We start from the raw sequence: 15,493 nt of genomic DNA, 5'->3' as shown, positions 1-15,493 counted from the left end.
CGAGAGAACCGAGTGCACTTACACGTAGTATGCATCTTGATTTTTATATGAAATTGTAATACTGGTACCAAGACCAAGAGATATTGTGAAATTTATATAAGTTATAACCCTTTTAAAAACATTTTATATCCTAGGAAAGAAAATGTTCTATGATTCAGACATGCAGTCTGGCTAATCAAATAAAAGCTGTTAGAATAAAATATGAAAACAATGTTTTTATTACAGAAGAATTTCCTGATGTAATAGTTACAATATTTACACAGTATAAACGGGGTAAAATAACGGATTTTTATTCATAATACTCTTTGCTTTCACGTTTGACCCAAATTCATGTTATATATAAAAATATATAAAAATACCCCCTCCAAAAAAAGGGGAAAACACCAAAGAAAAAAAAAATCATGGAAATCTTGTTAAAGAATAAATTAACCTACATTTGGTAAAGATGGACATTTCAATTTGATGGTATAAAAATTATTGAAATAAAAATGAAATAAAGACTTCAAAAATTGAGATTTATGTTTAAAAATAATTTTTAAATCAACAAACAATGAACAAATACATACAATATAAAGTTGACACTTATTTTACGCCATTTTCTTTAGTTTTAAGTAAATTTTAAGTAATAAAAAAGACACGAAAACTATAATGTGTCTTTTAACCATTGAGTAGCTTTTTTCCATTATATTTCCGAACTCTCTCGCGAATTATTTAAAATAATATTCCACTTTCAGCCTTTAGTAGACCCATCTAGGTTATAGAAAGTTAAAAACATTTAGGCACGATTTTCTATCATTTCTTCTCCGTATTATACAAAATAATGCTGGAATTTAGAAGTGCGCCATTTTTGATCGATCTTTAAAGCATGTGAAATGTGATGAGATCCTAGCAGCCTTATCCGCCATTCTTATAGGGATCTCGGGGATTAAGGGCGTTGACACTCTGGCATTCTGTAAATCATGTCTGGTCACAAAATTTCCAAAAGTAACTGTATACTTGAAATTTGGAAGATACAACACAAAATATCGAATTATAAAAAAAGAGAGTAAGAGAAAAAATATCCTTGGGTAATTATTTTTAACAATTGAACTTGTACATGGCAAATCTACAATTATTAAATAAAATTATGCTGTGTACATCTGAAGAGATGGGCATTCTTTTAAATATATAGTTTATATTTGGTACAGTCTTTTACTTGAATCAGTTTGTTGCGACTCACAATATAATTTAAATCGAATTTCGAAAGTGAATGGTAAATAACTAAAGAAAAATAGTTTTAAAATTCGACTGTGTTCTTGATTCATGCCTGAAACATATGTGCTCAAGTTCTATATATTTTTGAGGCCACATCGTTTTCATTAAATACTTTCATGATTGATTTACAAGGTTGGGTAATAATATAATAACATTCTAAAATCGGATGTTATTTGTTATAAAAACCTAAGGAAGCAGGACGATTAGGGCATATGATTTATTTCGATCATGTTTTCAACACCAAAAAGGAAATATTTTTTGTATAAAAAAATTCACATTGATATCTTGTGTTTAGAGCGACAATATTTATGAAATTTTGAATTTAGATTTATGAGGGGTTGATATCCTCCACACGCGTGGCTTTAAATTGGAATTTGATTAATTGATTGCATTTTTGTACTTACCTGTAGAAACAATCTGCCTTTGTTTTGAGGTTATTTTTGATGCTAAAGGCTGAAAATAGTTGTATAACGTCTGAATTTATCTGTATTGGGCAACTAAATAATTTCTGTAGCAACACCGAGTTATGTATGTACATGTACTAAAAATGTGCTTAGTAAACAGTTTCAAAGATGTACAGTTTGTAAAAATTGACCAAATTGTACAATCTCTGTTTCGAATTTTTCAACTCATATATAATGCACACACAACTACTTTCGATATTTTGATCGTCTGTATAATTTAGTAACACAATCAAATTAAATTAAAATCAAAAAGTTCGGCGCACTTATTTGATGTCTTGGTTTTGCACACCGCCATACTTCTTTCTTTTAGTTTCGTACTTGCTAAAAAAAAATTCAAATTCAGGTAAGGAAACATTCAAGTTTAAGGGTGAAATTATGAAGCGATATTCAAAATGTATTTATCGATTGTGGTTTTTATTTACTATATCAGATAGCTGTCCTCAATGATATTGCACGGAAAACTATCTTTATATATACAAAATGTATTTTTACACCTGTACAAAAATTCACCTGCTGATAGAAAGAAGTAGATTTTATCATTGACTCACTTCTAAACAAGCGAGAAATATTTTATTATATGTACGCGTTTTTAATCTGGTTTTTTTTGTGCTCAAATGAAGTAGGTTAAAAGGTCAAAGAAGAGAACAATAAATGGCTTTCAATCAGGTTTATGTGAGGTGAATATATACGCCGTACTCGTAGTAATGTGCGACTGCCCTTAACCTATTTTGACTCAATGAGTGCACTACCATAGTATAGTAAAGTGTAATTGGCCTAAAACTACAAAACGACAGCGTAGATAGAGACAAAATCACATTTTTCTATAGAGGAATTAGTGAATCACATCGTTTCCGTTTGTACAAGAATGTGTATATATATGTAAAGGTACGTCAAGATTAAACGCTGTTGAATGATCATAAAATAATTAACTATAATATATTATATAGTACCAACAACGTAGTTCAATTTGCCATTAATTTGTCAATATCGAATTCATAAAGTTATGGTGTAAAAACTGTTTATTTAGAAACTTAAGGAATATAATCTGAACTTTCCATTATTGTGTTAGTTTCTTTAATGAATATTTTCATATGTACATTAGTTTAAACATATTATATTGAATAGATTCAATAGGATTGGACAACAGGCATAGCATATGTATATCCTCTCCTTGTATAATAGGTACATTAAAAGCAAGATGAGCTGCCATTCCTATGCTGAAATTGTTTAGTGTAAAATTGAAATTTACTTCTAAAATGATAAAAAAAAATTAGGATTTATAATCCTCTGTTCTTCACATTTTGTGGGGAAGGCTATTTAGAAGCCCTTAATGAAATAAAATTTTATTATTGTCGCCCTGTACAAAAGATGGATTGCTTTCTGATTATTACGAATTTTCTCTTTAGATAAAAATTAAAGATTTATTTTGATCTTATTTATCATGAAAGTGTAAGTAAACATGCAGAATTATCATAACAGAAGATTTTTGAAGCAAAATAACATTCTAAAATAACATTAAAAAAATTCAGTAGACTTTATCAACTTCTGAGTTATCCAGAAATCACCTCAACCAATTAAAAAAAGCGTTGGTTTTTTTTTAAATATATATTTTTTAATTTTTTAATATTTTTAAAAAATATTTCTTGCCCAATTTACGCTAGAAGCTGACCAGTTTTAAATACATAGTAAATTGTTTTCAGTGTTATAAAACTGTGTTGGGTTTTGATTAAATTCGTTGCCAAATTGTCGATGTATAATTTTGCGATGATGTAATTGCAATTTCATAAAATACTGTTTCGAGGAATTTGAATAAATAAATTGCAAATTTTGATTTACAAATTGCTGAATTCTATAATTCTAACACTGTACTAGAGGAATGAATTTAAATTAATATTTTTTTAAAATAATACCATGTGAACGCTGAAAAATGTTTTTGTAAAATTGTCCAGGATATAAATAGTGGTATAAAGAAAATATACGTACTTTTTAAATTACTAGAAGCTGGTGGTTGTAAAGTATATACCGGTATTTCGTATAAATCCGGGAGTTTGTAGATATAGGGAATGCATATAAGTATTAGTGAAATGTGGTACGTCCATTATTTTAAACAATGGATGTTAAATTGACGAAAAAGTTGGTGATGAAAATTTTGGGTACATTTTTATCATATTTTCGAAGACCATGTAATGAATAAGTTAAGAATTTTGATTGAAATAATTATCCGCCAATGATGTGTGTACCCATGTTGATAGGTTTTGCAGAATTCACATTCTGGTAGCATATAGGAGGCACTATAATTTCATATTTATTTTATTGTTATCATGACTGATTTGTTTATTAACTTATCATTAATGTGTTTTTTTCTTCAAATAAAGCCATCGTGTCGCATGGCCAAAATTCCAATCGTTTGATCATTAATCATTACATTCATATCCAAAGATTAAATACTATTATGGGAAATAATTTCCTCTTTTAATGATTCAATCTGAGTGCAAAAGGTTAAGTTTGTTGCCCTCAAACAGGCTGCTAAATATAGATTGGAATACCTATATAATGCCATTTTGTGACGTACGAGCAATTAAAAAAAACATATAATTTTATATTTTTTTTTTATCTTTTGTCTACATATGAATATCAGCCTAGCTTGATTGAAGCATCAACTCATGAATTCGAATTCGAGATCAGCTGAGGTTTTTAAGATTTTAACTTTTATTTACTTTATTTGAAAAGATGAAGTTTTTAACCCAAATTTATCTTTCAATGTGTCCAATTCCATCATATTTATAATTGGTTGTATTTAATCAACAAAAGTCAAAGAGTTTGGACGGAAGCTTATGAATTATTTAGGGATTGAAAGACCAATTTTTCAAGTATTGTCCGATCAAATGAATTGTTCTTCTAAAGGTCATTTGTAAAAAAAAATATTTTTAAAACTAATCTGGCTATGATAAGCTTCTCGATAATTCACTTGTAAAATTTAAAAAAAAAACAACTTTTAAACTTTCGGACATCAAACCATCGTCTCCCTGTAGAGACAGGTTGATGGGATAACATCCCTCTGAAAGAGAGCCGATGTTTATTGTGTGACAAAGGACTCATATCATTATATTTTAGAATGTTTGACAATAGAAGAAAATAGGGGGAAATCGTAATAGGAAATATTGTTACAGACCAAATACTGTCAAAGGTCTCTCAACTATTTACTTTATTTGAAGAATTTATATAGAAATTTATTTGAAATAAATGTTTTTACCAAAATTTATATTTCAGTGTGTCCTATTCCATCAAGTTTATAATTTAACAGTCAATCAACGAAAGTCTCTGTGTTAGGACGCAAGTTTATAAATTATTTAAAGATTATTTGTCGAAATATGGTCCAGTGATATGAATTGTTCTTCTAAAGGTCATAAACATAAAATGTTTTAACCTAGTTCTGGCTATTAAGTTTCTCGATAATTAACTTGTAAAATTCAGAAAAATTTGATACAATTTCGCACATCAACCCATCGTTTCCCTGTAGAGACAGGCAGATGGTATAGCATCCCTCTAAATGAGAGACGATGTTTATTGTGTGACAAAGGACTCATCAGTGATGAGTTTCATTAGATTTTAGAATGTTTGACAGTAGAAGAAAATAGGGGGAAATCGTAATAGGAAATATTGTTACAGACCAAATACTGTCAAAGGTCTCTCAACTATTTACTTTATTTGAAGAATTTTATGTCCAAATTATTTGTTAAGACACAAATTTATCAATTATTTAAAGATTAATTTGTCTAAATATGGTCAAATGATGTGAATTGCTCTTCTAAAGGTCATTTGCATGAAATGTTTAAAGCTAATTTTTGCTATTAAATTTCTCGATAATTTACTACATGTATTAAAAATAAGAAAAAATACAATTTCGCACATCAAACCATCGTTTCCCTGTAGAGACAGGCAGATGGTATAACATCCCTCTAAATGAGAGACGATGTGTACTGTGTGATAAAGTACTCATCGGTGATGAGATTCATTATATTTTAGAATGTTCGGCAATAGAAGAAATGAGGGGGTAAAATCTCAACACCAAATATTGTCAAAGGTCTCTGAATTACATATGTATCGACTTTATATTAAGAATTTTATGTACATTTATTTGCAATAAATGCTTTTTCACCCAAATTTATCTTTCAATGTATCCCATTCCATCATTTTTATAATAGATAGTATTTAATCAACAAAAGTCAAAGAGTTTTGACGCAAGTTCATAAATTATTTAAGGATTAAAAGACCAATATGTCTTAATACTTAATAGTGTATGGTCCAGTGATATGAATTGCTCTTCTAAAGGTCATTTGTAAAAAATTATTTTTAAAACTAATTTTGGCTTCGTATCACAAAAATGAACTTGTAAAATTAAGAAAACAAAATCAACCCATCGTTTCCCTCTACAGACAGGCAGATGCATGGTATCGTACTCCTCGAAATGAGAAACTATTTTTATTGTATGACAAAGTACTCATCGCTGATCGGACATTTTAGAATGTTTGGCAATAGAAGAAATGCGATGAAAATAACTAAACACGATAGATTCTTTAAGACCAAATATTGTTTAAGTTCTCTGAACTCATGACCAATTATAATTCTAAATCTTTGAAAAAGCTATTTTCGATGCAGTCAGTGCCCCTTAGTTGTTTTCATGATCTGATCCTCCATACAACGTGTACCAAATTAAACTACATACATACGAATTCTGTCATACATCAATTTTTACTATTTTGTTTCATGCAAGACTACGTATGTACATTTTATCTCTCTAGATTTTTATCTATGTTTATTCTGTATATACATGTATGTTCCTCTTGTACCAAATTATTTGGTTTGAGTGAATAAACTGAACTTGACAAGTAGTATATAGCAAATACATGTATGTATATATTTAAAACTTCAGTCGTAAAAATTAACAAATAAAGATCATGAGAAATTTTAAAAGTGCATGTACAATACTAATGTAAATATCTATGAAAAGGCTTAATTTTCCTTGTTTGAAGAGTTAGAACATATGAACAGTGTATAGAAATATAAAGTACGATTTACTTTTTAGGACTGACTTGAATCCAAAAATCGAAAAATTTACAAGGCAAAATAAGTTATAGGTTTTCATAAATTTAATTTTTCTAGATCTGTAAAAGCGTGCATGCTGTATTGGGTATACTGAATATTGAAATATCTTAACGTAGTGTAAACTATCATGATAAAATCAAAACCAAACAGGAGAATTTTATTTGTACATAAAACATTAACAAACCAAATTTTTAAAGGGGCATGGTCACGATTTTGGTCAAAAATTATTTTTCTGACTTTAATATTTACAATGCTTCAGAAAGGCATTTTTAATAGGCCACCGAAATTTTAGTGTCATTTTTTGAGCTATAAGCGAATTACAGAGCTTGAAATTCTTTGCTATGTAAACAAAGCGCTTGTTTACATTTTGAACGTTGAAGTAAATATTTCAGTGTTAAACCTAAAACGAATATGTTAAACGTTAAGAACTGTTTATATATGCTTAAAATAAATAAGCAGATAGATAAATAAGCTGGAAAAAGAATTTTTACTGGTATATTGAACCTATATGTAAACAAAAGAAGGGCACGAGCCTTGTTTACATGACAAAGAATTGTGAGCCCTGTATCTTGCTTATAACTCTACGAATGACCCTCAAATTTAATTTGCTCATAAGAAATGCATTTCTAAAGCATTGTAAATAATAAAAACATAAAAAAAATTTGACCAAAATCGTGACCATGCCCCTTTAACAACACGAAAATTATACCATTTTTGCTAACATTAGAAGTTTCTAAATATTTTTTCTTTCCTTTGAAAAATCATCTCTGCTAGCCAGTACAAGGGTCCAATTTGTTATATTCATGATGAGAATAACGTATCGGATCCTTGGCTATCGAAGGCGCCGAAAAATATGCCTGGCAGAATTTTATAAACTACATGTATATACTTTATTTTCCGTCAATTAACATTGCGAACTTTGTAACTTTACGATTATTTCTGACACGGAAATTGCTGCTCAAATTGCCTTGAAAATTGTAAGTTTTTATTCGATTAATAGATTATTTGTATGATTAAAAGAAAATTCACGAAAATCAAAGATTTATAAATAAAAGTTTATGTACATGAAAACAAATTCAGATGTGGTTTGAGTACTAGTAATTTATTTATCACTAATAAAGTCCGAATTATCTCGTGTTTCGCTAAAATATATTTTCTTTATGACAAAAGAAATTAATGAAAATGAAAGTACCCAGACAAAATTGTTTCGAATTAAAGTGAATTACTGTTTACAGTACAAATTTTATCGCATAACGCAACTTAATAAAAATATACTACGCAACCGTAAAGTGTATACATGTATGATTTTACATATTTTAAAGCATGTTTTTAAGTATAATTTACTGCCGTGTTTCATATATAATTTACTCGGTTTTTTTTCTCTCTCTCTCTCTCTCTCTCTCTCTCTCTCTCTCTCTCTCTCTCTCTCTCTATATATATATTACCGCTGTGTAACCACAGGTGTATTAATTGCTGTGATAAATACTTTGTACATGTTTCACCCAGGTTTTTGTTCTCGAGGTTAGGAAGACGATCTGGTTATTTCTATCACGAATAACCTATAGAATGTATACCCACCCAAGCTAGATGATGTACATGATATTAAGTTGATGGATTTTGATTGGGCTGCCCTAAGGTCAATAAACTGAACTGAACTTAACCTACATATGGCCGACTTATTCTAATGACATTTATTTCTGTCGTTCTGTAAACGAGATCGCCGTCTCAAAACAGTTAAAAAGTCCTCCTATGAAATAGTGTAGAAGTATCAGCAACGCAGGATTTTTTTTTCTATCCATCAAATTCAGTCAAACTGAATTTAGCTACGAGTATTGAATGATATATTAAACAGTACACGTGACCTTTTTGCACCTAACTCTCAAAATATGGAGATTACATCTCTACAATTTCAGATTTGTAGATTAACCTTTCTGTATTAAACATAATAGTATGAAATAAACATTCAATCATTGTCTTCGGTTAACTTTTTGTACTCTGTTACTGCGCACTGTTATGAACAAAATGTACCGTATTACAATTATTGAAACAGAACACTGTTAATGACCGGAGTGTTATAAATTTGATTATTATTGTAATCACACATAATGAATGTTCTTCACGATAAATCTGAGGCCCGGAAATAAAACATTAGCTCTTAATTAATTGAAAGGTCTAACTCATATCGGTGGGGTTATTTGAGAAAAAACATATAAATAAAATCTAAATATTCAATTCTCTGAAACCATGAACATACAATGGTACATGAACAAAAAAACATAATTGTGTTAAATTGTAATATCAAGGGTCTAAATTATATATTATATTATAAAACAACATAGTAATACATGTGTCAATAAGCATAAATACGTAAGAGAAAAATAGTAATAATACAAAAAGTGGTACAAAAAGTGGATGATCATGTAGAATACAAAGTTTTGTATTCAATACGCGAAGAGTAATAGTATATACTAAAATAATTTAGGCTGGACAGCAGACTTGCTCCTGTGTGTTCCAAATAAAAGTGCTGAATTTTTTCAATGTTTTTATGTTTGATGAAATATGAAACATACTTTAAAAACACAATAAAACGATATGGGGTCAATGTACTTTCCTCTGGGAATATATATGGCGGTTTAAACTTTTTGCCCTTTTGCAACGTTCGGCCTAATAAACACAGATTCTTCCATTAATTATTTTCTTGATTTATGCAAGATGAATGATAAAATATTGTTATAAGGTAACAAAATAACCCTGTTCCACTAGCAAGTCAAGTTAACAGCGGCCTTCTTGCACTTTAAAAAGGGCTTAATTTGACATTAGTATTTTTTCTAAGATATGAAAATTAAGATACATTAAATGCTTGGTTTAAATGTCTTAAAAATTCGAATAAGTACTGTTATTTATCGTTTTCAGAATTTTAGTTTGCCTCAAATTCGTCCTCTGAAGATAACTCTAAGATAACATGAAAGCAATAATTTTTTGTCCAAACAAAGACTTTTACTATCGATATCAGTAAAACTTAATTCATGATGTAAATTATGACATAGGTATATAACGTAAATATGAATCAAACATTTAGCAAGAACTATAGTATGAAGTACATATTCGTTTTGTTCACTTGAAATCAAACTACAGATGTAACCATACTGTACTGAAATTGAGATGGGAAGAACAGAGCTTGTACTAGCACACCTGTTGACAAAATACCTCACACACACCTATTTACACTCACCTGTCTATAGACCGGGGACACCTAGGCAACTTTTAAAAGATGTTTAGAATAACCTCTTTGCATCAAAAACCAGAAAGGTGTAATTAGTACACTGCACTAGGAGAGGTCTAAGTTTTTTAGAACATGTGTCCGATCCTTTGCTATCTAATAGTCAATAAAATATGTTCAACCTACATTGTGAATAATGAACAATAAAGTATCGTCTGTTGTAGTCATTTTGCCTGACTTACTCAAGTGCACAAGAAGAAAAAAAATAAACTTTGATTAATACTGTTATCAAAAGTAATGCAAGTGCTTTGTAATAAATCTGAGACCCAGGACCTAAACATTGGGTCTTAATTGAGGTGTCCCACTTACCTGTGGGGTTATAACGAGGTCTTGGGGGGGGGGGGTATTCAAAATCCAAATATTTCAACATTTCACATTTTGCGCTTAGAATACAACTTTCAGCATAATATGTATGAGATCTTCCATAAACTATCATCTTGATATATGCAGAATGACCCTAAAGAATATAGGCCTTGATAAATGCAGAAAGACCCCCAGTAAATTTAGACCTTGATAAATGCAGAATGACCCCATTGGATTTGACAAGTTGTAACAACAAAAATCTGTATCTCTCCGTCCTATCCTAATATGACCTTTACAGAAAGATAAGTTCTAAATGATGCACGGTTGTATCAAAGTCCAATTTTCATTATCAGAAAATGGTTTTCTAATATCAAATGTTAGAAATCTTGCTATAGAAAAAATATTTGAATTCATTTAAATCTTTTAAGTAATTTTTAGAAATCAAAATGTCGAATATTTGATATCAGAAGTCGTTTTTTGGTATAAAAAAAATGCATTATATTCACGTCAGAAATTCATTATCTTGATTCAGTATAAAACAATATTGTCTTATTCGAAGAATTCAAGATTAACACATTTTACGATGTGAAGATGTAGATAAATTCAATGCAGTATGTCAAATTTATCTTCCAATCAAAATCAGTACCAGCTTAGTAGTTTCAGAATTTTACTTTGATACAAAAAACGCCATTAAGATAATAATGCATGTAGTGTAAACGTATGTTTTACTCAGTATTTTGACTTCAGCCTTTCTCACTCCCCTGTGGAGCCACAGACAATTCTTCTCCACTTCTCTCTGTCCTTTACTGAGTATACTGTAACATTAAAACTGATGGTAACATGTTCTCAGAAGAAAGCTTTCTGTAAGTACTGGGAATTTATGCATGTATAGAGAAAGGTATAGAGGAGTAGCAGTATTTTCTTTCAATGGCTTTTCCACACACACAAAAAAAACGACTTACTACCATTCAATTGTAAATCATTAATATATTTTAAGTATAAAAATAACATTTTACCTATTTGTACTTAAAGATGGTTGATCTTGAGGCTACAGTTGAGTTTGTTGAGATGTACGTATGTTATATTTACGACACCTCCATATCGTGAAGCATTTTTTCGAAATATATACTGTACCAGTTGTTTAGCTACATAACATTGTAATTTTAATACATATGTTACAGTAAAAGTTTAAAATTTATCCATTTAAACTTATCTATAAACTGTTTTACTGTTATAGTTAGGTTTAAATTGATAAATTTTACACTTTTAATGTAACACATATATGTACAAGAGCTGATTGTAATTCATACAAGTCATGTACAAGTTGTTTAGCTATATAACACAGTAATTTTAATACATACATGTAAAAATTGCTTAGCTATATAACATTGTAATTTTAATACATACATGTAAAAATTGCTTAGCTATATAACATTGTAATTTTAATACATACACGTGTTCAAGTTGTTTAACTACATAACATTGTAATTTTAATACAAACATGTGAAAGTTGATTGTAATTTTAATTCATATATGTACAATTTTTTTTTTAATTACATAACATTGTAATTCTAATACATACATGTACAAGTTTTAAAGCTTCATTACATTATAATATTAATTCATACGTGTACAAGTTGATTGTAGTTTTAATACATACATGTATAAGTTGTTTAACTACATAACACAAACATGTTAACTACATAACGTTGTAATTTTAATGCAAACATGTACAAGTTGTTTAGCTACATAACATTGTAATTTTAATACATACATGTAGAGCTGTTTAACTACATAACATTGTAATTTTAATTCATACATGTTCAAGTTGAATGTAATTTTAATACATACATGTAAAAGTTGTCTAATACATGTACAAACAAATAAAAGTTGTTTAACTACATAACATTGTAATTCTAATACAAACATGTATAAGTTGTTTAACTACATAACATTGTAATTCTAATCAGACATGTACAAGTTGTTAAGCTTCATTACATTATAATATTAATTCATACATGTACAAGTTGATTTTAATTTTAATACATTCATGTATAATTTGTTTAACTACATAACACAAATGTTAACTACATAACGTTGTAATTTTAATACATGTTCAAACATCTACAAGTTGTTTAGCTACATAATATTGTAATTTTAATACAAACAGGTATAAGTTGTTTAACTACATAACATTGTTGTTTTGTATTGTAATTTTAATACATACATGTATAAGTTGTTTAACTACATAACATTGTAATTTTAATTCATACATGTTCAAGTTGAATGTAATTTTAATACATACATGTAAAAGTTGTCTAAAATAAAAGTTGTTTAACTACATAACATTGTAATTCTAATACAAACATGTATAAGTTGTTTAACTACATATCATTGTAATTCTAATCAGACATGTACAAGTTGTTAAGCTTCATAACATTATAATAGTAATTCAAACATGTACAAGTTGATTTTAATTTTAATACATTCATGTATAATTTGTTTAACTACATAACACAAATGTTAACTACATAACGTTGCAATTTTAATACAAACATGTACAAGTTGTTTAGCTACATAACATTGTAATTTTAATACATAAACAAACATCTACAAGTTGTTTAGCTACATAATATTGTAATTTTAATACAAACAGGTATAAGTTGTTTAAGTACATAACATTGTTGTTTTGTATTGTAATTTTAATACATACATGTATAAGTTGTTTAACTACATAACATTGTAATTTTAATACATACATGTAGAGCTGTTTAACTACATAACATTGTAATTTTAATACATACATGTATTAATTGTTTAACTACATAACGTTGTAATTTTAATACAAACAGGTTAACTCCATAAAATTGTAATTTTAATACATATATGTACAAGTTGTTTAACTACATAACATTGTAATTCTAATATAAACATGTTAATTATATACATTGTAATTTTGATACAAATATGTACAAGTTGTTTAGCTACTTAATGTTGTAATATATATATATATATATATATATATATATATATATATATATATATATATATATATATATATATATATATATATATATATATAAACACACACACACACACACACAAGTATATAAAAGTTTACAAATAAAAAGACTTGAAATACAGATAAAAAATTAGTTTTATATCAGCGGTTTGTAGTTATAACGCATTGTATATGACTGATCATAGTGATACAACATCAATCTGACAGATAATAAGAATACATAAGTAGAATTTTACGTTTATTCTGTGGTTTGACAATTTAAGAGAAAAGAAAAAAATATATATCTTTATCAAGATTATAAATTCATGTACAAGTTTAGATATTGTAAAATTGGGTTTTAAATAAGATTGTAGTCGTCATTCAAAATAAGCTGTAAAAATAAAGGCATACCTGATAGATAATTGCAAAGTATTAAACTTTTGTACAAGTGCTAGCTTTGCATACCATATTTTGGACATTCCAGAAAATATTTACGAAATTATACGAATATATTGCTATTTTTATCCTAGAAAATGAATGAAAACGAACAAATTAACAAGTGAATAGATAAACATATATACAAAATTACAAATACATGTACTGTTTATAAATGGATAAATAAATGAATAAAAAGTCAGTTGTTTTTCTCTTCATGCTCACTATCAAATTATGTACAATCCGTTGCATGGTTAAATGCTGATGTAGTCAGCTGAATCTTATTCCTGAGTGTCTATTTTCAGCAACTTAGGAATTATGCAGGGACGTACATGTATGTACACAATATACGTCCCTGGAATTATGTCAATACTTATAATAAGATGACAAATCCAGGAATAGCCTCTCGTAGAGTTCATCGAGGGAGGCTACCATCATGCACAAAGGATTATAAATGTCACCTCACAAAGCATTGTCATATTGATTTGCTAAGAAACGGTATCAATTCCTGAATATGCTTAGACATTTGCACTTTCAAGACAAAGGGAACAAAATTCAACAAATATTTGTTAATGCATCTACACCAATGTTTTACTATCTATAATTCTTTGCGCCGTTTGTAAACAATACCGGGTGGCAGTAAAAACAAACTAGTTGTCATGTTGTAAATTTTGTATTTTCTGCCACCCGGTAAATTCAAAATTTACAATATGACAGTTTTTTTAACAGTCAAAATCACGATCTTTTACTTTTTGCAATAATTTTTGTACCCTTATCTGTTTATGGAATGCATACTAAATTAAATCTACGATTCTGTTGTAGAAGTCTATTTTTGTTTGGAGTCTGTTTTTGCAATAGGCCTATATCTATTTATTTATTGCTCCATACAGGGATGGTGCGCTTTTTTTTGGGGGGGGGGGGGGGTTCGCAATCATGTACACGTCAGACGTTTGGAAATAAATGTTACATATTTTACTTTATAATCTCCATTTTATTACTGAACTGATAACAAACGTTTTAGCCGTATCCGGAGTAAAAATAAAAATAAAGTGTTCGACAAAGAAAATAGTAGTCTCTGTAGATTAGTAGATGAGACTACTCACAGTTCCTCAATGTATCACATTTTGTCATTTTGCTTGAGCCTGTAAAAATATTACAATAAAATCAGGGATGTGATTTTTTTTTTGGTTAGTTGGTTGGTTGTCGGACAATGCAGTTTTCTATATATAATTTGTTAATTTTGTTTAACTAAATAATATAATCCTATCATAATGGGGCTGAATTAATTTTTATGATAAAGAAAATTTTTTGTTATAATCTTCACAATATAAGTTATGAAATAAACCTCGCTACCAGGTTTCATGAAACTACATGCAACAGTAATATCGCCATCGAGGTACAGCCATTTGGTTATTTTCATACATCGCCCGCACGACATTTATTTAATTTCTGAAATTTAACAACCCAAAAAATTTTTTTTTATGTTTTTTATACACAATATTTTATGAAAAAAATGATAATACTGAACTATCCAGCATTGAATTTAAAACGGCAACCCCCCCCCTTTCCCATCATGATCACGTGTGTCGATTGTGGCGGATCACGTGTTGCACAATCACTGCCTTCAAAATACTGTGTCCTCTGTCATGT

The 15,493-nt window shown here is 28.7% G+C and overlaps 1 protein-coding gene across 3 annotated transcripts in view; it reads left to right on the top strand.

Annotated features, from left to right (window-relative positions):
* Positions 1 to 15,493, top strand: part of LOC105333210 (protein cycle) — a 58,098-nt gene that overhangs the window by 1,009 nt on the left and 41,596 nt on the right. The gene's annotated exons all lie outside the window — the stretch shown is intronic.

The sequence above is a fragment of the Magallana gigas genome, chromosome 5 (assembly GCF_963853765.1).
Source record: "Magallana gigas chromosome 5, xbMagGiga1.1, whole genome shotgun sequence".
Lineage (NCBI taxonomy): Eukaryota > Metazoa > Mollusca > Bivalvia > Ostreida > Ostreidae > Magallana > Magallana gigas.
Note: the sequence above shows the minus strand (reverse complement) of the source record. Positions and strands in the feature narration are given on the sequence as shown.